General features: G+C 41.3%; 1 pseudogene; it reads right to left on the reverse strand.

Moving 5' to 3' along the window:
- The window catches only part of LOC116475453 (Y-box-binding protein 1-like), a 35,554-nt pseudogene extending 17,766 nt beyond the window's left edge, over positions 1-17,788 (reverse strand).
- Positions 17,789-21,809: the final 4,021 nt, after the last annotated feature.

Raw genomic sequence — 21,809 nt, forward strand, 5'->3', positions numbered from 1 at the left:
ATGTGTACATCCAACCACATGCACATACACATAACACATTAAATTTTTTTTTGAGACAGTCTCACTCTGCTGCCCAGGCTGGGGAGCAGTGGCATAATCTCAGCTCACTGCAAACTCTTCCTTCTGGGTTCAAGTGATTCTCTGCCTCAGCATCTCAAGTAGCTGGGACTACAGGTACATGCCACCACACCTGGCTAATTTTTGTATTTTTTGTAGAGACGGGGTTTCACTCTGTTGGCCAGGCTGGTCTTGAACGCCTAGCCTCAAGTGATGCACCTGCCTCAGCCTCTCAAAGGGCTGGGATTACAGGCATGAGCCACTGTGCCTGGCCATATAACACATTTTTAAATGAAGTCATTTCACATGTGTTGTGAAATGCTGCCTTTCAATCCTTTTTCACTTGACAATATTTAGTGGACATCTTTCTCTGTCAATAAATGTAGATTTAAACCTTAATCATAATTTCTGATATCTCTTTTGCTCACTTTTGACTTGCTTCTAATTCCTTCTCCAGGTGTGGCCTTTCCATTTGACCTCCCTCCAAGTGTTAGCTTCCTGCTTTGTTCCTTTGTGTCTTCTTGCCCACCACCTCTTCGGTGCCCAAGTCCCTTGCTTTGTCTCTACAGTCATAGCAATTTGGTTCTGAGTAATGCACTTCCTGTCCTATCGCTCATCTGCTTAATGCTTCCTTTTCTTCCTATGTGTTCAGGATGAAGTCCCAGCTTTCCTAGGCTGGCCCTGGTAGCTCTCTTGTCAACCCCTCCAGCCTCCTCTCCCATCACCTGCAACCACCTCTCCCTGACCGTTGTCCCTGATTTATGGCACAGCAATATTGAACTGCTTCTTTTTCCTACTTCTTGCTTCCCTGCTATTCCTCATGCTATTCCTGCTGCCTGCCATTCCTTCATTCCCCAGAGTATCTGGTTGACCTGGCTAACTCTGATTCATCCTCTAAGACTCTACCAGAGGTATCTCTGACATAATGTAGCCTGGATGAGCTGCACCTCCTGTGTCCTCCAAAGATACTCTGTTTCTCTTTGTTGTTAGCAGGCTGTATTAGAATTATCTCATGTGTGTCTATCTTCCTTATTGGCTTGTAAGCTCCTTGACTCATTCAACTTTGTCTTCCTAGAGTCTCAAATGCAATTGGTACGTGTTTGTTGAATGAACAAACTTGAGTCTTTGCAGAAGGGGTTCTTTGGTACCAGCAGTCAAACTCTTCTCGTACTACCGACCCTAGTGGTTCAGATCTCTGCCCTGTGGTTTCTACTTAGACTTCTGCTGATTGCCTCTGTCTCCTGCCTACATGGGCACCTGGATCTTGTACTTAGTTTGGACCTTGGCTTGTGATGCTCAGTTCCTGCCTCTTCCTTCGTTCTTGTACTAATCTAGTAATTTAGGTTCATATGTCTAACCCCTCCCTGTAAACCGATGATCCCCTGTCATCTGGATCTGCCTGAATTCCAAAGCCCAGGCATCTCCATCTAGTCTACCTTGTCACCTCAAAAAAAAAAAAAAAAAAAACTCTGTCACCTCCAAATTCCCTGGTTCTATAGACATTAAATATTATTGTAAGTTTTATATGATTATGACCTTGACAAAAACGTCCTTCAAAACAACAAATCTGTGCATTTGTGTGGTTATGTGATATTTACAAGATGCTTTCACACAATTTATTTCATCAATTCTCATAACAACTTTGATAATAACTTTGTGAGTTATTATCCCCATTTTAGAGATGAGGAAACTGAGGCTCACTGCAGTTAAATGACTTGCTTGAGGCCTCCTGGTCAGCGAATGACAGAGCATGGACCTTAGTGGAGATCTTTGACTCTAGGGCTTTGAACTCTTTGGAGTTCACCATGACAGTAAAGCATTAGACATATTTGATGAAAAATATATATCTGATTGTGAAGCTTAAAACATGCCCTCTTTAAATCGATTCTCTGTATTACTGTGAGCACAGCTTTTGTTTGTTTGTTTGTTTTGTTTTGTTTTGAGATAGAGTCTCGCGTTGTTGCCTGGGCTGGAGTGCAATGGCGTGATCTTGGCTCACTGCAACCTCTGCCTCCTAGGTTCAAGAGATCTCCTGCCTCAGCCTCCCGAGTAGCTGGGATTACAGGTCCCTGCCACCACACCCGGATAATTTTTTGTATTTTTAGTAGAGATGGGGTTTCACTATGTTGGCCAGACTGGTCCTGAACTCCTGACTTCATGATCCGCCTGCCTCGGCCTCCCAAATTGCTGGGATTACAGGCATGAGCCACCGCGCCCGGCTCAGCACAGCTTTTTAAAAGCTTAAATTCAGGTCAGATTTCCTCCCTGATTACAGCCTTTCAGTGGACCCTAGACTCTCATCCAGTTACATGAGGTTCTGTTGAACCCAAGATCTCAGTTTTACCACAAATTTTAGCAATGACTACCACTTACCTTTCTTTAAAGGCCAAAAATGGTTCATGCCTTTGTGCCCCTTTGACCTTATCCTCCGCCCCCTAGCCACCAATCTGAGTTTTGCCTGACCAGTGTTTCTTTTCTATCTAGCTCAGGTATCATCTCTATTCTGGAGCCATTTTTAACACAACTTTATCCTCACTCTTCCTAGTAGCTCTTTCATGGTGTAATTGAGTGAGATGTACACTTTTGTCCCAGCACCTCTAACCCTTTGTGGTATTGTTTTGATGATCTGTCTGCCTCCTTCTGAAGATCTCTGTATCTCTTAAGGTTAAAAATAAGGCCCAAGCCTTCTGTGTTTATAGACACAGTATTTAGCACAAGTCCAGCATAGAGTGAGAGATAGTAGATGTTTATTGGATGGACAGACAGGTGGATCATTGGATGGCTAGATGGGTAGATGAATGGATGGATGGCTTGGTGAATGGATGATGGGTGGATGGATGAATAGAAGGATGCAATAGTGAACTTCAAGTTGTCATTTCAAATCTAGGTATCCGTTCAGTTAGAATGCATTTCCTCTTCTTCCTCTATTTTCTCCAATGAAAAAGTAATCAAATTTCTTCAAAAGAATATAGGAAATGGGGTTACCTTCTTTTCTGCGTAGAATAATACATTCATTGAGCTATAGAGGAAACATAATTTCACCTGTTTCAGCCCCCAGCCTCTGACCTGTCAATCTTGTTCCTAGCTCATATTAATAATATTTCAATTGCTAGAAGGAAATCCTTATACTGAACCCAAGCCTATTGCCCTGATGTTTCTGCCTTTGAGTCCAGTTTTTGGCTTTCTGAACCAATACAGATGACTAATCCCTGTTTCACAGAGTAGATTTTAACATATGGCATCATGACTTGCATTACTCAAGGCTCTACTGCAAGTGACAGAAAACCCAGTTCAAACCAGGTAAATAAAAACAGACACTTATTACCTTCTGTAAGCCAATGGCTGAATGGCGAGGACAGTGCCATCTCCACAGTTGACTGGACCCAAGCACTCCATCTCAGCTTGCCTTCTGGATGGGTGTTTGCTCCATTATTTCTAGCTCTTCTGAGTGGCTGGGATTATAAGTACCCATTGTCTCTGCAAACAATTTCTTTTTTTTGATATGGAGTCTCACTGTCGCCCAGACTGGAGTGCAGTGGCACAATCTCAGCTCACTGCAATCCCTGCCTACTGGGTTCAAGTGATTCTCCTGCCTCAGCCTCCCAAGTAGCTGGAATTACAGGTGTGCACCACCATGCCCAGCTCTTTTTTTTTTTGGAATTTTTACTAGAGATGGGGTTTCACTATATTGGCCAGGCTGGTCTTGAACTCCTGGCCTCAAGTGATCCACCCACCTCAGCCTCCCAAAGTGCTGGGATTATAGGCATGAGCCACCATGGCCTGCCTTGCAAACATATCTTTTAACTCACAATCCAAAAGGATATAGACAAAAATATCAGGGAAGGGCTTTGATTGGTCTCATTCAGGTCATCTGTCTGTGCCTGTAGCTGGAGGTCAGAGTACTGCAGTTGAGAGCCCCACCAGAATCCCAAGGAATGGGAAGGTGCATGTCCTTTACAAAGCAGGAGAGTCAGTTACCAAAATAAGGACACAAAAGATTCTGGTTAGACCCAAATAGGACATATTCCATAGCCAGAATTTCCCTTATCTTCATGCTTTAAGTTTATTAAAACGTGGGATTAGAGTGGGGCACAGACATTTACTATCCTAGTTTCTCCTTGGATGTGCTCAAATTTGTCAATATCCCTCCCAAAATGTGACCCTCTACTCTGAACATAAACTGCTGTTCCTCGAGTGGTCTGATAGGCGCAGAGCATAACAGACCCATTGCTGTCCTTGTCCTCAACGTGGCTATCACAGTGTTAGGTCCAGAGTAGGTGTCCAATAAATAGTGAATGAATAAAAGGATAAATGTGATTCTCAGGCCAATCCTGCCTAAATACTTCTCCCAAAGGCAGATAAGGAGGCCCTTGTGAGATCAATAATATACAGCAGAGGAGATGGGACCAGCTGGACTGAGAATGTGGGAGTGCTGTGGGAGGCTGCAGCTGGCATATCTCACCGGGTGTGCCTGGTATGACTGCTTCCAGGGAGTACTGTGCCCTCCTTAAACTTTTAGCTCATTGGAATAAACTGTTCCTCCCTAAAGGCAGCAACATTGGAAGATGAAGATATTTGTGAAACAAAACTAAAAAAATACATATCCTTTTCTTGTCTAGGACTTTGGTTGCAAGTGACAGAAAACCCCAAATGACACTAAACTAAATAAGATAGATTATTTATCATTTAAACAAAGTTCAGAGGTAAGAAATCAAGGCTGGAATGGCAGCTCCACAATCACTGGGGAGCCAGGCTTGCTCTTTCTTGTTTCTCCCATCTGGTTGGTCCGTCCAAGGTGATGGCATAAGTTCCGACCATCATGCTAACATCCTTTTTAGTAGAAAACTCAGTTCGCACCAGATAAATAAAAGGGATAAAAGAAGAAAGGGGGTGAAGACATGTTCCAGTGGTCTTTTAATATTTCCAGACAGCTTCACAATGCTCTCATTTACATTTCACAGCTGAAACTTAGCTTTAGGTAAGAGGGAGGCTGCGGAGTGTGGTTGTTATTCCAAGCAGCTTAGTGCTCTGCTAAAGCAGGAATCTCTATTACTATGCAAGAGACAGGAAATGGATATTGGCCTAGGCAACTAGGATCTCTGTCAATGATGCCAGAAAGAAAAAGGCAATTTAAAAGTGTAAAGGCAAAGGTGGGAAAACAGACATATCCTGTTGTGGTCTGTGTTACATTCCTGGTAGGGGTTTTGTGAAAGAAGGCCTCAGTTCATCAGTCACGCTCCTGCCCAAGGCATCGTCTACAAAGTTAACCTGATCAGATCCAGGATATGATCTTGGTTTCCTATAAGCGAGACTCCCCAGCGTGGTATGCAAGGCATTCTGTGCCTGTCCCAGTTCTACCTCCCTAGCTTCAGCAATCGTCACTCTCCTGTACTACAGCCACACCCAGCTCCTTGTCATTTCAAAACATGCGCAGGCCACTTGTTTCTCTGTATATACACAGGCAGTTCCTGGTGCCTGGAATGCACTTTCCTCCCCTGTTTGAACCAAAATTCCCCAGCATCAAGTTTGCAAATTGAAATTTTTCTCATCAGCTTGTAGGGGTTCTTTTTATAGTTAATAGAATAGTTATGAATATAGGCTATCAATGTGTGGCTCTTTAGCAAACGTTTACAAATGCCTTTTCTTTCAGTGTGCCTTTCTTCCAAAATATTTTCCTCATCCTGCTGCTCTTTCTGCAGGCTCTTGGTCTGCTTTTCAGGCAGGAGAAGGGTCCCTAATGCCTACTCCTTGTGGTTCCAATGGCTTAAAGCATGTGCCAACTTCCTAGTTGGTGAGAAAAGGACTAGAGTCACATGGAAAGAAATCCTTCCTTCAGAGGATGTGTCCACTGGAAACCTCCTGTCTGAGTCTGATACGGAAGAGGCAAACCTAGAGGAAAGGAAAAGAGAAGATAACCATCCGGATCCCTTGACTGGCTGATCATTGCAGCTGCAGCCTGGAATTACCTGCTCAACACTGGGTTAGGAAGAACTTTGGCATCTTGACTTCCACTTTATCATGGGCCTTCCAGCTAGAAAGCAGCCAAAAGCAGAGACAGCATCCTTTCTCCATACCTGGACAGCATTGGGGATTGTGGCTGTGAAGGTAGAGGCGACCCAGCTTAAATGCCTTCTACATGGAAGACCAGCAGGCCATGTGCTGGGCAAATCCTTTCAGCAATTTATTTGTAGAAAGGAACCACATGATAGCTGATCAGAGAATGAGGGTGCTTTTCCAGACATAAGATTTGAGTGTAGAGAGGCCAAAAGGAATCTAAGCCCTTAGGAAAACTTGACCTTTGTCAGTCTCTGCAACCCCAGAAGCTAGTAGAGGTCTTGTTTCCAGGGACAATTAGCCACAGCACAGCATGGGGCCCAGGAGGACACTGATTCCTGAGAAACATCAGCCATGTCCAGGCTGAGACTGAGACGATCTGCCCCTTGGCTGGGGACCTCGCTCATGGCAGTTCTCCTGCTAGATAGCCAGTGTGTGCGCAGGGAGGCCCAAGCCCACACAATCATGTTCTTAGCATGCAAATCTCATTCTTTACTTGTGTGTCAGTGGTGAGGGTTGCAGTCACACTCTTGGAAACTGGAGAGAGCTGGAAGCAAGGAAAGAAGGACAAGTCAGAGTAAGCAGCCCTGAAATGCATGTGGCGCTATTTTAGTGAATGGATTGGGTAGGGAGAGGGCAGTGAGTTGAGGCAGTGGCCCAGTTCCTTGCCCAAGTGTATGAACAACAAGCTTCAGACTACAAGGCTGTTCCAGAAAATTTGCCCTAAGGGTGGAAATGTTTTAAGTCTGCATGTTCTGACATGGTGGCCACTAGCTACTTATGGCTCTTGAGCACCTGGAACGTGACTATGACAATAAGGAAGTATATTTTAAATTTTACTTAATGTTAATTAATTTAGGCTTCAATATACATAGCTACTGTAGTGGCTAGGGGCTGCCATACTGGACAGCAAAATACCAGAGAACAGGGGGCAGGAATTTGGGCTTTAGAGTAAGACAGAGAGTCTTGCCTTCCTCCCTGGCTACCCCTGTGAGCTCAGATAAGCCATTAGACCTCTTTGTGCTTTAGTTTTCTCTTATTTAAAACAGGGCTGATGGTACTAGCCTCTTTGCCCTAGTGCCTGCAGGTAGAAGTGCCCAACAGAAGATTGGCTTCTATTCGCAGACACCTATTCAAATTCCTATACACTCAACAACCATCAATTAGACAACTCTGTTCCAGTCCTGAGAATCCCCAACTGTAAGTCAAGGTATAGCTGCCGGGAACTTTCCAGGTTCTATAGGAAGCCCTTGGAGCTGGAGGCAGGAATAAGGAAATGGTTTCTGAGAAACAAGTCTCCTGTTTGGAAGGATCCAGGTTCATGGGCTCCTGTACCTCTGATGATGGAAAAGAGGGTCCCAAGGAGCTTTCCCAGGAAGCAACCATCCTAGGATGCTCAGTTCTGGGCAGACTCCTTTCATGAGATTTGTCTCCAAGACCAAGTTGAGTGCTGCGCAAGAGACTTTGAGAAACTCTAATGAGACCTCAGGGGGCAATTGCACTGGGGGAGGTTGCAGAGGGAGGTGTTGGGATCCATGTCCAATGAGTCTTACTTGCAGGAAAGGGACCATGATACCATAGGTTGGAGACAGGTTCCTGCTTCCCAGGCCCATGGCCTTGTCCACGAGGCAGGAAGGAAACGACTGGCCACAGGCACCCAAGGCATCAGTGATGGTACTAGTCCCTGGCTTGTAAAGTGAGCTTCCAGGGCAAAAGACCTGTGCCCACTGGCTGCCAGGGAGGGGATGGGTACAGAGGAGCCAAAAGCCTGGGAAGATTGCAAGGTCAAGTCCAATTTCCTGCCTCTCACTATGAACTGGAAAGTAAATGCCTAGCCTGGCTTATTCAGGAAAGATACTGAGAGAGGACAAGATTTCACAACTCAGTGTTTTCTCAAATTTCTGAACTCCAGCCTCATTGCCTGTAGGTGACCTTCAGTGTGTCCCCAGGGGCTGGGAGCTGGGAGCTGGGTCCCATGTTAGGCCCCCATGACTGTGGGAGGCAGTGATGTCACTGGCCTCTTGTTTCCATGTCTTCTGTATTCAGCACGCCCTGCGAGTTTGGTGTTCCTGGGAAGCCACTCCTCTCATGGCACTGCCTGGCAGCCTGCCGTCTCCTCTTGCTGTCATTCCAGGGCCACTCTGCTCTGATGCTTATATTCCCATGGGGTCCCCAGCTGCATATCATACCTCTCATCTCTCCCCTTTGGTCCTCTTTCAGGATAATCTTTCATCTGCTGTGTTCTCTGCTAAGAATGTCCTTCTTACCCGAATGCTGTCCCTTTGCTTAAATACATCTCTCTGCTTTTCTGAAAACTTTTCCTATGCTGTGGCCTGAATTCGTCTCTCCTTCCTTGGACTTCTTCAACACTTGTATTTTGACCCTATATCACTCAGTAGGACATTTGATTCTACATAAGGAAGCACCTCATTAGTCCTGCTGTCATAAAATCCTCCCCGTCCCACTGCCTGTCCACATCCTCCACATAATCCAGCCTCACTGAGGAGTGCTGGGAGCCTGCAGATCAGGTGCAGTCTCTTCTCAGGAAAGAGCTTAAAATGTTTCTTCTATAAGTTCATGCAGTGAAGCCTCCAGGGTTGATACCAGGGAGCAAGAAAATCAGAGCACCCTCAGGGGGTTGAGGCAGGAGCCTGAGAACCCCCTGTGTCCTACTAGATCCTCAGTGTGGCCCTCCAGGGCATTGAATCCAGCCGATGCCATCAGGATAAAAGCCCAGACAATGGCAACACCTGGCAAAATCGGAGTCATTGCCTGCATTAGTATACCAAAGACATGGATCAAAAATGGCAATTTCAGCTGCAACCAAATGACTAGTTTCTTCTTTTCTCTGGCAGCAGTGTACTACCAGGTTCAGCTGTTTCTTGATCCCAATCCTGGGCCTGAAGGGTAAAGCTACATTGTCAACATAGAGAAGGGTGTCTGTCTGTTTTCATTAATAGGAGAGCATGTGTCTCATTCATTAAAAATAATAAGACATAGTATAGCTTAGATCACATATAAGACATAGTATAGCTTAGATCAGAGAAAAGATTCCCATCTGCTTTATAATTGATTATGACAGGGTGAGTGTGGGAATAATAATTAGAATAACATTCTAACATTCAGGCTTGGGTTCAAATTTCTCCCCTATTATTTCCTAGTTGGGTGAGTGATTCTGTGTCTCTGAGCCTCAGTGTCCTCATCTGTAAAATGGGAATAATAATGGCAACTACCTCACAGAGTGTTGTGAGGGTTAAGTGAAATCATGCATTTCAGACACTGAGTACAGTTCTTGGGACAGGGTTAAATGCTCAGTAAGTATTAGCTATTATTGATATTATTGGGAGAGCAGTATCAATCATCAGATAAATCTATAGTATTAGAATATAGACACTTACTAGGTTTCAGCAGTAGGTACATGAAATGTACTTGGTTAGAAGACTGTGCAGTTTTGGCTTTCTTGTGACCACAGAAGTGAAATGAACCAAGGACACCAGTGGAATCTGACGCAAGGGTCTTGGCTAAGGACAGATGGCCTGAGTGCCCCTTCTGGTTGCCCATTTTTGAGTTGCTTCCTTGTGCTAATAACATCACGCAGAGCAAAGCCATGCACAGAGAAGTGAACAACGGTCAGAGGCCGAGTACCAGGCGGCTCACAGGCCCCACCTGGAGGAAGGGATTGGGTAGAGTTGGCAGTGGATGGAAGGGGCCAGTGACTGAGATCACCTGGGGAAGAATGTGAGTTCCAGATAAAGGGAAGCCTTGGGCCTGGAGTTTGAAAGCCTCTTGAACATGTACCTGTCTGTACTTTCTCCTCTCCAGGCATGGCTGGGACCTGCGACAATCAGCCTCATTCCCCAGTCCCTCCTGCTTGCCTGTGCTTGGGCAGAAAGAACACTCTGGATTGGGAGAACGTAGCAATTACTGCTCTAGTGGCTTCTGTGAGAGGGCTTAGGTTGCCAGTGACCAGGGCAGTCTGCTGCCTTGTCATGTTCCCTGCCCTTTGCCAGTTCTAAAGAGGGAGGGATAGGAAGCCAAAAGGATTATTAGTGTGGCCATTGTTACTGGCACTGCCACCATTCTCAGTTGTAAAGCCGGACAAGGGAATTGGCTAGATCAGAAAACTACCTTCAAGTATGAAGATTCCTCTAATTAGATCAAAGGAGAAAAGAGAAGAAAAAAGACACTAATGAGCAATGAGAGACCAGAATGAGCACTGAAGTCCATTTATTCAGAAGCAAAGGTCAGAGAAGGCAATGAGATGTGGTCAAGACAGGAAACTGCCCGGCAGGATACAACACTCCTTGTCTTCCCTATCTCCTGCCTCCTGGCCTAAGACCATTGTCGATGGGCTACTGTGTGGTAGAATTGTCTTATGTAATCCTAGGGACAACCCTATGACCTAGGGGTCATTGTACCTATTTTACAGGTAAGGCAAAGGAGGTTCAAAGAGTGTAGGGGATTTGTCCACGTTTATTTAGCTAGTTAAGTGAGAGAGTGGAAGTTGAACTCAGGTCTGTTTGCATCTGAAGTTCTCTAATTGGTAATTTGGATTTCACCTCCCATGGCTCCACTTTCCTTCTCAGTAAAATGGGAGAGTGAAACTGATTTTCAGGTCATGCTTCTAACCCCCAATGACTGTAAGTGGCCATCAAGTATTGGAAAATGGGAAAGTATGGGAAAGAACCATTGTCATGAAGCAGCAGCTCTGTGACTGGGTAGAGTAATTCATGCGAGAGGCCTGTGCCAGAGGCTGGCACTTGGCACCAGCAGCGTTAGGAGGGAGGAGGGAAGTTCTTAGGATGTAGGGATTGGGACATGTAAGACCATCTGGGTCCTGAAGGAAGGACAAGTCTCCTCTGTGCCTCTCTACCTGTTTCTCCAGCCATGAATCTTGGGTTCTCACTCCTACTTCCTCCCTAGGAGAGACTCAGTCCTGTCTAGCTAGATTTGTGCTACCATACCAGACCCTCAGTTGTTAAAGCTATGTCCTCCTTACCCAGGTATTTCTCTTTCCATCCCTCTTTATCACAGCATCAGCACCAGCACCAGCACCAGGAGGTTCCTGGAAAAGTGGCTGGAGACATGGTCCCCTTGTCCATGTAGCCAGGCAGGTCTGGCTTCTCTGAGAATTGTTGGAAATTACCCAAGTACAAAAGTGTAAATCAAAGCTCCTCACATGCCTTGAGACCTTCACATTTTCACTGAACTGGCAATATCAGCAGCACTGCTCCATGCCCACTACACTGGTATGACTGTTAGGATTTCAAACTATCATCAAAGCCCCAGCAGGAAGGCTTCTCTGACTTCACTAGTGATGCCAGAATATTCTGTGGTCCAGCTCACACTCATATCCACCTACTATAAGACCCTCCAAGGACAATTATTCTTCTTCTTTTTCTTTTTCTCCTCCTCCTCCTCCTCTCCTCCTCCTCCTCCTCCTCCCTCTTCTTCTTCTTCTTCTTCTTCTTCTTCTTCTTCTCCTTCTCCTCCTTCCTTCTTTCTTCCTCTTCCTTTTCCTCTTCTTCCTCTTCTTCTTCCTCTTCTTCCTCTTCCTCTTCCTCCTCCTCCTCCTCTTCTTCTTCTTCCTTCTTCCTTCTTCTTCTCTTTCTTCTTCTTTTTTTAAATAAAAACCCCCATGGTGCACTTTTGGAAAAAAAATTTTATTGAGGTATAATTTGCATATTAAAATGCACCCATTTTATGTGCACATTTGATGACTTTTGACATATTTATACACCTTAAATTTTCATGCAATATAATTGTGAAATAATCAGTATATGGAACATTTCTATCATCCTAAAAAGTTCCTTGTGCCCTTATTTAATTTTCCATGCACTTTTGGTCCTAAGCATCCACTGATGTGCTTTCTGTCATAATAGATTTTTCTTTTTTATACTTTCATATCAATGAAGTCATACATTGTGTACTTTTTTTGTGTCTGGTTCCTGTCAGAGCAGCCTAAGAATGTTGAGATTCATTCATGTCGTTGCATGTAACATAGGTTGTTTTTATTATTGTTGCATAGTTTCCAATCTTATGGATAAGCTACAATTTGGCCACTCGCTATTAATGGCCATTTGGATTATTTCCAGTATTGGGTTAGTATGAATAAAGCCACAATACTATGAATATTTGCATACAAGTCTTTGTGTAGATAAGTTAGCATTTTCTTGGTAAATACTTAGGAGTGGAAATTGCTGTCTTGCTGTACATGTATGTTTAACTTTATAAGACATTTGGGTTGTGTCAAATGATTCTTCTGCATCTATTGAAAAAATCATACGAGTTATCTTGTTAAGTCTGTTAATATGGCGAAATACAGTAGTTGAATGTCAAATGTTAAATATTCAACCACTTGGTCTGCGATGTATTATCCTTTTTATACATTGCTGGATTTGATTTGTCGAGATTTTACAGATTTTTGCATTTATATCATGAAGGATATTGGTCTCTGCTTTTTATTTCTTGTAATGTATTTTGGTTAGGTATCAGGGTAATGTTGGTCTCATAAAATGATTCGAAAGTGTTTCCTCCTCCTCTATATTCTATAAGACTTTGTGTAGAATAGGTATTATTTCTTCTTTAAATGTTTTATAGAATTTGTCAGTAAAGGTAACTGGGCATGGAGATTTCTTTGTCAAAAGGTTTTAAATTGTAAACTTACATTTTTAAACAGATATTGGGATACTCAGATTTGCTACCTTCTTCCTGAGTCATTTTTGGTAATTTGTTTCTTTTAAGGCATTTGTCTATTTCTTCTAAGTTATTACATTTATAGGCTAAAAATTGTTAATAATATTATCTTATTATCTTTTTAATTGCTGTAAGCTCGATAGTAGTATCCCTCTTTCATTTCTAATACTGGAAATTTGTGTTTCCTCTTTTGTTTCTGATATTGGTTGTATTTTCTCTTTTTAACTTATTCAGTCTAGTGGTGTATCAATTTTATTGATTTTTTTTTCTGGGAAATTAGTTTTTGGTTTAATAGATTTTTTTGTTTGACTGTATTCTGTTTTATTAATTTCTGCTTTTGTTTTTATTTTCTTCATTCTACTTACATTGTGTTTAATTTGTTTTTTTTCCTAGGTTAAGGCGAAAGTGTAGATAATTAATTTAGACCTTTCTTATTTTATAATATAAGGAGATAATGCTTTAAATTTCCCTGTAACCGTGGCTTTATTTGTATGTACAAATTTTTATATGTTGTGTTTTAATTTTCATTCAGTTCAAAATATTTTACAATTTTCTAAGTAATTTATCCTTTGACCCATGATTTCATTAGAAATGTGTTTATTTAATTTCCAACTATTTGAAGTTTTTTCAGATTTTTTTGTTATTGATTTCTAACTTACTTTCATTGCAATCAGAGAAGGGGCTCTGTAGTATTTAAATCTTCTGGCATCTATTGAGACTTGCTTTATGATTGAACATGATATATTTTGGTGAATGTACCATGTGCACTTGAAAAGAATGTATGTTATGCTGCTGTTGGGTTGAGTATTCTATAAATATGAACTAAGTCAAATTGATTGATAGTATTATTTAGTCTCCTATGTTCTACCTAATTTTGTGGCTACTTGTTTTAACAATTACTGAGAGAGGAATTTTGACATCTCCAGTTATAGTTGCCAATTTATCTTTGCTTTTTTGTCAGTTTTTGCTTCATTCAACTTAAAGTGCTGTTATTGGATGTATGCACAATTAGTATTGTTAAGTCTTTGTTATAATAAAATGTCCCCCTGTATCTCTTTATCCTGAATGTCACCCTTTCTTATGCTCAATCTTAACATGATATTTTCTTTCTTATGCTCAATGTTAAGATTGCATTTTCTCCATAATTTAAATTTTAACCTACCTGTATCTTTATATTTAAAGTTGCTATTGTCTAGACAATATGTAGTTAGGTCTAACATTTTTATCTCATCTGACAATCTCTGTTTTTTTAGACCAAGAATCTTGTAACAAGATTTTTTTCTTTCTTCCTTCCATCCTTTTTACTACTGGCATTATACATTTTACTTCTACACATGTAATAAATCCCACAATATATTATATTTGCTTTAAATAGTCAATCGTTTTAATTAAAAATGAAGAAAAATCTAGTTTTACTCATATCATTACTATTTCAAGTGTACTTAATTTTATTAGGTAGATCTAAGTTTTCATCTGATATTATTTTCCTTCCCCTGGAAGATGTTCCTTTAAAAATATGTCATGGGCTGGTGGCTCACGCCTGTAATCCTAGCACTTTGGGAGGCTGAGGCGGGCAGATCACCTGAGGTCAGGGGTTCAAGATCAGCCTGGCCAACATGGCGAAACCCCATCCCTACTAAAAATGCAAAAATTAGCCAGGTGTGGTGGTGTGTGCCTGTAGTCCCAGCTACTCGGGAGGCTGAGGCAGGAGAATTGCTTGAACCCAGGAGGCAGAGGTTGCAGTGAACCGAGATGGCACCACTGCACTCCAGCCTAGGCAACAGAGTGAGACTCTGTCTCAAACAAATAAACAAACAAAAAAACATGCCTTGTAGAACAATTTAGCTGGTGATGAATTTCCTTATGTTCTGTTTTTTTCTAAGGGGATTTTAATTTGGTCACACTTTTGAAAGGTATTTTTACTGGACGTAGAATTCTAGGATTATAGTTGATTTTTCTTTCATCATTTTAAAGATGGATTCCATTGTTTTCTGGCTGCTTTTATTTCTCATAAAAGTTAGTGTCATATCTTTGTTCCTGTCTGTGAAATGTGCTTTTTTCTCCTCTGGCTGGTTTAAAGAGGGTTTTGTTGTTGTTGTTGTCATTTCTTCTTTATTGCTAGTTTTCAACACTTTGATTCTATGTCTTGATGTGATTTTCTTTAAGTTTTCTCTGTTTGGTGTTTGTTGAGCTTCTTGGGTCTGTGTATTTATAGTTTTTATCAAATCTAGAAGCTGTTCGACCATTATTTTCTCAAATATTTTTTCTGCTTATCTCTTGCCACCCTGCCCCCTCCTGCCACCCCATGTGTGCTGTTTTCCACCTTTGTAGTTATAACTGGGTAATGCTATGCTTAGTACTCTTAATTTGTTTTTCTTTTTATTGACAAGGGAAGCTGGTCAATTACAAAAGGACCCAAAGCTGGTCCTTTTAGTGACAAAGGAAACTTCCTAGGTTTTGGACCTAGGAGAGGTAATATTAAAAATATTTAACAATCATTACAGTATGGGCAAGGAGCAAAAAGAATGGTCACTAGCCTAATATAATAGGCAAGACATGGGGCGTCATTGCAAAAAACAGTCCTGGACCAGGTTCTAGGAGGAGAGAGGGGTGTGATACATCACCTGTGATCATTCTTCCTTCAACAGCCAGCCAAGAGTTGTCTTCATTTTCATCTTCAGGAGTGGAAGTGGTGGGTGATAGGGCAACAAGTTCACTTGGTAAAGAAGAGCTGGCTGTCATTCTTGATTGGCTGGTGAGCTGGGATTTTTTTTCTTTGGTATGAGATATTGGAGTATGACTTCTGTGGTTGCACGGTTATGCTTTTTAATATCATTATCAGTTAATAAATTCCAACACATGTATGCTGCATGGACATCCAGAGTTGCTCAGGGGTGTCACAGCTCAGTCACCCGTTAATTACTCCCTACCACCTGCCTATGGTCACTTTTCCTTCTCCTCCTTCCTCCCCTTCACCTCCATGTCATCCCCACTCCCGGATTTGATGACAATGTATCCAGTGATTTTGTGGGATATGGCAGCATACAGACAAAAATCTTATTTTAATTTATATAAATTAACTTTTAAAATAATTTAAAAATTAGAAGTAACTTATTATTTGCAGCTATGTATAAGTTGTGAATATCCTTCCTTCCAGAAACAACTTCATTAAAAATTTGTCTTCTGTTTTCTTTAGTTTGAAAAAAAAGTTATCTACATAACTCCAGATTGTTGTAAGAGAAAACATTAAACTTTACAAGAATATATAACACAAAACTGCAAATTCCTATAATCATCAGAGATAATTATTCTTACAGTTGGCTTATAATCTTTAATTTTTTAATGCTAATCTTTTTTCTATTGATTTTTATGAAAAGTAATATATGGTTAGTATAACAAAATTTATTTGTAGTTTTCAGGGTGAAAGTCTTCCAAACTTTCCAGAGCTTTCAATGCCTTCTTTAGAAAAGCCTTTTAATTAACATTTTGCTTTTTTTTTTCAGAAATAAAATATCTTTGTTAACCTTTCAAATTTATAGAAATGTATACCTTAGGAAGTGAGAATTTCTCACAATCACATTCCCCAAAGACAACTGCCTTTTAACCTATACCTTACCCACCAAAGACACACTAAAGAGCTTGACATTCTTCTAACACATCACATGCCTTTGAACTGGGCATTATGCTCATGGCATTCCTCCAGTCTGGAATACTCTGCTCAATGTTGCTCACCTGGTAATTTCCTGCTCATTAATTTGCTCCTGCTCCTGCTCCATCTCAAATGCTACCTCCCCCTTAAACCCTCCTTCAGTTCTTCCAATCACAGTTAGTTGTTTTATTCTTGGTGTACCATTGAACTGTGTACATAACTCTCCTCCGGCGTTCATTGACTCTAAAGGGTAGAATTTGAATATGATCCTTCTATCCCAAAGTATACACTTTTTTTTTTTATGTAATCTGCTGCTTCCATGGAGCTTTTCTATTAGGATTTAGAATGGTTATCTGTGATTCTTGATTTGCCATACTCTTCTTTTTAAAAATTGGGAGATAATTTACTTGCTATAAAATTATCCTTTTAAAAAGTACACAGTTAATTCTAATTATTATAGATTTTAAATCCCAATTATCTTTATGGAAAGAATATACTTATCTTCATATTTCCAGTTCCTAGGACAGAACTTAATATTCATTAGTAAAGCACTCAATAAATGTTTCCTGAATAAAAGTCTAAGTGTTTTACTATACACTATTAGCTAGTACTTTGCAAACTTAAAGTGCATACAAATCACCTGGGGAGTGTGATAAAAATGCAGATTCTGACTAGAAGATGGGACCTGAGATCTAAATTTCTAACAGAGAGGAACTAAAGTGGCTGACTAGATAGAGCCAGGAAAAGCATCTCTCACCGAGAGACCAAACCATTAATAAAACTGGCATACTCCAAGCAGATCTTCAGAAGGAAGGCAGTAAGAGTGGATAGAGGGAGGAGGCAGATCTTGGGCTGGATGGGGAGGAAGCTTGGAACCCTGCACAGGGCTGCCGAGCACCAGGACTCATGTGTGGCCCTTAGCAGCTCCTGGGAAGGGGTGAGTTAAATAGATGAGGAGTGGCTCACTCTTGCCATAAAATCCGAGAATCCAGAATCCTAGAATCTTAGCTGCAGGAGACCCCACGGCCCTCATGGACATTTGGGCTTACAGGGAGAGCTACTTGGAGAGGTGGCAGGGACAGGACTCTAGCCTGTGCAGAGCCCAGTGGGGTGGTGTGGGTATAGCTGCAGCAAACCACAGCCAGGGATGCCTATTCCCCAAGGCTTACCATGCTCCTTTAGGTGGTGTTGGCCTTTGTTGACTATCTGCTGGAAGTGCAGCCTTGGATGCCCAAACAGGGCACTTTCTGTGGGCTGCTGCCATAGCTCCTTCACCAGCAGACCCTGCCTAACCACTGGAGAACTTCGACAGACAGGCCCACTGATGTTCATCTACCTGCAGCCTCCCCCCACTGCTTTGCCAGTGCACTCACTTGCCTGCAGCCTCCCACCTAGTGCATTGCCCATGTGCATCTGTGCACTCATGGACCTTACTACCCTTTTGCCACTGGTGCATGTGCATGAAGCCTGCTTCTGCCACCCTACCCCCACCGGTGTGCACACATCCTGCTGTGCCACTGTTGCCAGGCAGCATGTGTGTATTTGCCACCAGCCCAATGAAGTGCTTTTGCCAGCACCTCCTCCATTGGAGTGCTGTTGCCAGTGGACTGGGAACACCTCTGCATGAGGAGCCAGAGGACAAAGTCATAGGCCTGGTACCAGACCTCCAGGTTTAGAACATGCAACCCTGGAGTGCTGAGCTGAGACTTGCCCTGCTGATATTATCCAGAAACAAAGCCAGCAACTGAACCCAAAATATAGCACAGTCAAACTTTCAAGGGCATCAAGGAATGTAAAAGCAAAAAACCCCATCCAAAGGACAGCAACTACAAAGGTTAAAGCAACATTAGCCCACACAGATGAGAAAGAACAACTGCAAAAACTCTGGCAAGTAAAAAAGCCAAGTGTCTCCACTCCAAACAATCATACTAGCTCCCCAGCAATGGTTCTTAACCAGGGTGACATGGCTGAAATGACAGATATATCAATAGAATTCACGGCCTGGATAGCAATGAAGATCATCAAGATTTAGAAGAAAGTCAAAACCCAATTCAAGGACTCTAATGAATCCAAGAAAACAATATAAGAGCTGAAAGATAAAATAGACATTTTAAGAAAGACCCAAACTGATCTGACAGAGCTGAAAAACTCACTACAAGAATTTCATAATACAATCAGAAGTATTAATAGCAGAATAGACCAAGTTGAGAAAAGAATCTCAGAGCTTGAAGACTAGTTCTTTGAATCAACTCAGTCAGATAAAAATAAAGAAAAAAGAATAAAAAAGAATGAGCAAAACCTCTGAGAAATGTGAGATTATATAAAGAGACCAAATCTATGACTCAATGACATACCTGGAAGAGAGGGTAAGAGAGAGAGCAAGCAACTTGGAAAACATATTTTAGGATATTGTCCACAAAAATATCCACAACTTCACTAGACAGGTCAACATTCAAATTCAGAAAATTCAGAGAACCCCTGTGAGATACTATATAAGATGTCTGTCCCCAAGACACATAGTTATCAGATTCTCCAAAGTCAACATGAAAGAAAAAATATAAAAGCAGCTAGAGATGAGGGAAGGTCACCTACAAAGAGAACTCCATCAGGCAAACACCAGACCTTGCAACAGAAACCCTACAAGCCAGAAGAGATTGGGGCCTATATTCAGCATTCTTAAAGAAAAGAAATTCCAACTGAGAATTTCATATTCAGCCAAACTCAGCTTCATAAGTGAAGGAAAATAAAATCCTTTTCAGACAAGCAAATGCTAAGGGCTTTTGTTACCACCAGGCCTACCTTACAAGAGGTCCTTAAGGGAGCGCTAAACATGCAAACAAAAGATTTACCAACCACCACAAAAACACATGTACGTACATAGACCATTGACACTGTAAAGCAACTGCACAATCAAGTCTGCAGAACAACTGGCTAACAACATGTTAACAGGACCAAATCTACACATATCAGTATTAACCTTGAATATAAGTGAACTAAACATCCCACTTAAAAGGCACAGAATGGCAAGTTGATAAAGAAGGAAGACCCAACTGTATGCTGTCTTCAAGAGACCCATCTCACATGCCATGGCACCCACATACTCAAAGTAAGGGGAATGAGAAAAATCTACCAAGCAAATGGAAAACAAAAGAGCAGGGATTAGAAACAAAAGAGCAGGGAATAGAATAGAAATTGCTATTCTAATTTCAGACAAAACAGACTTTAAACCAGTAATGATCAAAAAAGATAATGAAGGGTATTACATAATAATAAATAGTCAAATTCAACAAGAAGGCTTAACTATCCTAAATATATATACACTCAACACTGGAGCACCCAGATACATAAAGCAAGTTTATAGAGACCTATGAAGAGATTTGGATAACCACACAATAATGAAGGAAACCTTCAACTCCCCAATGACAGTATTAGACAGATCATCTGGGCAGAAAACTTACGAAGATATTTAGAACCCTAACTCAACATTTGACTAAATGGACCTAACAGACATCTACAGAACACTCCACCCAACGACAACAAAGTGTACATTCTTCTCATCTGCATATGGCTTATACTCTAAAATTGACCACATGTTAGTTTGGCTGTAAAATAAATCTCAACAAATTAAAAAACACCAAAATCATACCAACTACACTCTCGGACCACAGCACAATAAAAATAGAAAATACTAAGCAGATCTCTCAAAACCATAGAATTACATGGAAATTAAACAACACACTCCTGAATGACTTTTGGGTAAACAATGAAGTTAAGGCAGAAATCAAGAAGTTATTTCAAATGAATGAAAACAAAGATATAACATATCAGAATCCCTGGGACACAGCTAAAGTAGTGTTAAGAGAAAAGTTTATAGTGCTAAACACCCACGTCAAAACGTTAGAAAGATTCAAATTAACAACTTAACATCACACCTAGAGGAACTAGAAAAACAAAAGCAAACCAAACCCGAAGCTAACGAACAAAAAAAAAAATCACAATCAGAGCTGAACTAAAAAAAATTGAGACATGAAAAACCATATAAAAGATTAATGAAACTAAAAAGTTGTTCCTTTGAAAGGATAAATAAGATTGATAGACCATTAGCTAGACAAATAAAGAAAAAAAAGGAAGAAGATTCTAATAAACACAATAGGAATAACAAGGAGGACATTACCACTGACCCCACAGAAATACAAAAAAGCCTCAGAGACTATTATGATCATCTTTATGCACACAAACTAGAAAACATAGAAGAAATGGATAAATTCCTTGAAACATAAAGCTCCCAAGATGGAACCAGGTAGGAATGGAAACCCTCAACAGACTGATAATGATTTTCAAAATTCAATCAGAAATAGAAAGCTTACCTACCAGAGAAGGCCCTGGACCAGATGGTTTCACAGTCAAATTCTACCAGATGTATAAAGAAGGGCTGGTACCAATCCTACTGAAACTATTCCAAAAACGTGAGGAGAAGGGACTCTTCCCTACCTCATTCTATGAAGTCAGCATCATTCTAATATGAAAACCTAGAGAAACGCAACAAAAAAAGAATTCAGGCTAGTATCTCTGATAAACATAGATGCAAAATATCCTCAGCAAAATAACAGCAAGCCAAATCCAGCAGCACATCAAAAAGCTAATCCACTATGATCAAGTAGGCTTTATTCCTTGGATGCAAGGTTGGTTCATCATATGCAAATCAATAAACGTGATTCATTACATAAACAGGACTATAAACAGAAACTGCATAATCATCTCAATAGATGCAGAAAAGGCTTTTGATAGAATCCAGCATCCCTTTATGTTAAAAACCCTCAACAAACTAGTCATGGAAGGAACATACCTCAAAATAGTGAGCCATCTATGAGAAACCCACAGCCAACATCATACTGAACAGGCAAAAGCTGGGAGCATTCCTCTTGAGAGCCAGAGAAAGACAAGGATGCCCATTCTACCACTCCTATTTAACATGGTACTGAAAGTCCTAGCCAGAGCAATCAGATAAGAGACAGAAATAAAGGGCATCTTAGACCAGGAATGGTGCCTCATGTCTGTAATCCCAGGACTTTGGAAGGCTGAGGTGCGAGGGTGGCTTGAGCCCTGGATGCAGAGGTTGCAGTGAGGTAAGATAATGCCCTCCAGCCTGGGTGACAGAGTCAGACCCTGTCCCAAAAACAGACAAACAAAAACAAAAAGAAGGCATCCAAATAGGAAGAGAGGAAGTGAAATTATCTTTGTTTACAGACTATATGATTTTATACCTAGAAAACCCCATAGTCTCTTCCCAAAAGCTCCTACAGCTGATAAACAACCTCAACAAAGTTTCAGGATACAAAATCAATGTATAAAA

Source organism: Hylobates moloch, unplaced genomic scaffold, assembly GCF_009828535.3.
Source record: "Hylobates moloch isolate HMO894 unplaced genomic scaffold, HMol_V3 SCAFFOLD_10, whole genome shotgun sequence".
Lineage (NCBI taxonomy): Eukaryota > Metazoa > Chordata > Mammalia > Primates > Hylobatidae > Hylobates > Hylobates moloch.